This window comes from Tripterygium wilfordii, unplaced genomic scaffold (assembly GCF_013401445.1).
Source record: "Tripterygium wilfordii isolate XIE 37 unplaced genomic scaffold, ASM1340144v1 ctg183, whole genome shotgun sequence".
In the NCBI taxonomy this organism is placed as follows: domain Eukaryota; kingdom Viridiplantae; phylum Streptophyta; class Magnoliopsida; order Celastrales; family Celastraceae; genus Tripterygium; species Tripterygium wilfordii.
The window spans coordinates 240,001-242,500 of record NW_024056180.1 but is presented as its reverse complement, the minus strand read 5'-3'; positions in this window follow the sequence as shown (position 1 = coordinate 242,500).

Below are 2,500 nucleotides of genomic sequence, written 5' to 3'. Positions count from 1 at the left end.
TCCTTCCACTGTCAATGTTGAGCTATTGGATCATACTCCTCAGGGCATTCATGTGAATATCACTAGCTTGGAGCAGCAATTTAATTTTACTGCCACTTTTGTCTATGGTTTCAACACTATCTCTGCTAGGAGGGGGTTGTGGGATGATTTGAGAAGATGGTCTCCTACATCTCCTTGGCTTGTCCTTGGGGATTTCAATTCTATTCTCTCTCAATCTGATAAGCACAATGGAGATCTGGTTACCAGTTATGAAGTTTCTGATTTTAGGAATTGTTGTTCTGATCTGGGGCTCGAGGATTTAAACTTTACTGGCTGTCATTTTTCCTGGTCTAATGGGAATATTTGGAGTAAAATTGATAGGGTTATGGTGAATACCCTTTGGCCTGCTATGCAAATGCAGTCTATTGTTCAGTTCTTACCCCCTGGTGCTTTCTCTGATCATTCTCCAGCTAGGATCCAGCTTGGTGCTTGGCAGAAGCAGGGTAGAAGACCCTTTAAATTCTTTAACATGTGGACTGACCATCCGAGGTACAGAGAGTTAGTGGATGCTAACTGGTTTCTTCAAGCTTACGGCTCTCCTATGTATCTTCTCTGTAGGAAGCTCAAAAACCTGAAGGGGCATTTAAAGGAGCTTAATAAGTTGCATTATAGTCACATTTCTTCCAGAGTTGCTAAAGCTGCTGCAGATTTAGAGTCTCACCAGACCATTTTTCAAAATGATAGGGATAATGCTCAGTTATTATTGCAGGACAAGCAGTTGAGGCTAAACCTGATGAACCTTAAGGCTGCTGAGAAGATGTTTTACTGTCAGAAGCTAAAGAATTCCTACTTCAAGGAAAGTGATAGAAGCTCTAGTTTCTTCCATGCTCTAATGAACCAGAAGCATAGAAGGAACTACATTCCTGCTATTCAGACTGGTTCTGGTTTACTTACCTCTTCTATAGATGAAATGGGTGAGGAGTTTGTAAATTATTTTCAGCAGCATCTGGGGTCTTCTAAGGATACTCAACCCCTAGTGGAGGCTATTGTTCACTCTGGTCCCTGCCTTGATGATTCTGCCTATGGCCCCCTGCTGGCTCCTGTGTCTAATGATGATATTAGGACTACTTTATTCAGCATTGGTGATGATAAAGCCCCTGGACCGGATGGTTACTCTTCTGTGTTTTTCAAGAAGTCTTGGGAGGTTGTGGGGGAGGATTTCTGTCTTGCAATTCAGGACTTCTTCTCTACTGGGGAGATATTGAGGCAAATTAATCATTCTGTTATTGCTTTAATTCCTAAATTGCCTAGTGTTACCTCAGTGGCTGATTTCAGGCCAATTTCTTGTTGTAATGTCATATACAAGGTCATTTCTAAAATTCTGGCTACCAGATTGGCTGCTGCTTTACAGAGTATTATTAGTCCTGCCCAAAATGCTTTTCTGGGAGGTAGGAAGATGACTGATAACATTAATTTGGTGCAAGAACTACTTAGGCAGTATGGCAGGAAAAGGGCTTCTCCTAGATGTTTGGTAAAAATTGATTTCAGGAAGGCCTTTGACTCTGTTCAGTGGGTTTTTTTGAGGCAGTTGCTATTGACCCTTGGCTTTCCTGCTAGGTTTGTTAGTTTAATTATGAAATGTGTTGAATCCACCTCCTTCTCTGTGTCAGTTAATGGGAACTTGTATGGCTTCTTTCAAGGCAAGAGTGGAATTAGGCAAGGGGACCCTTTATCTCCTTATTTATTTATCACTTGCATGGAATACTTCTCCAGAATGTTAGCTGTAGCCTCTAATCTGCCTGGCTTCCAGTTTCACCCTAAGTGTGATGTTCACAGACTATGTCATCTTGCTTTTGCTGATGATGTTCTTCTATTTTCTCGTGGTGATTTGGTTTCTGTGCAGATTCTTTATCAGCAGTTGTTGGAGTTTGGAAGGATATCTGGGTTGGAGATAAATGCCAGTAAATCTTCTATCTACTTTGGTGGGGTAAGCAATGCAGTTAAGCAGGGTATTCTCCAAACCACTGGGTTTATGGAGGGTATTTTTCCTTTCAAGTATCTTGGTGTTCCTCTCAGTCCTCATAGATTGCTTGCTAGCCAATTCTTTCCTCTTTTGCATAAGCTGGATTCAGTCATTCAGAGTTGGATGGGGAAGCATCTGTCTTTTGCTGGGAGACTTGAGCTCCTTAAGTCTGTCTTGCAGGGAATTGTGCAGTTTTGGCTTAGCATATTTCCCATGCCAGCTCAAGTTTTAAGGCAGATTACTAGAATTTGCAGGAACTTTCTTTGGAATGGCAACGTTTTGAAGGGGAATTCTGCTCTGGTGGCTTGGAGGACAGTCTGTCTGCCTAAGAATGAAGGAGGTTTGGGTTTGTTTGATTTAAAGGCCAGGAACAATGGCTTCTTGGCCAAGCATCTCTGGAATATTCACTTAAAAACTGATTCTCTATGGATTCAATGGGTTCATCACTTCTATTTGGCTCATATATCTATCTGGGAAGCAGATTGGCAGAGATCGTCT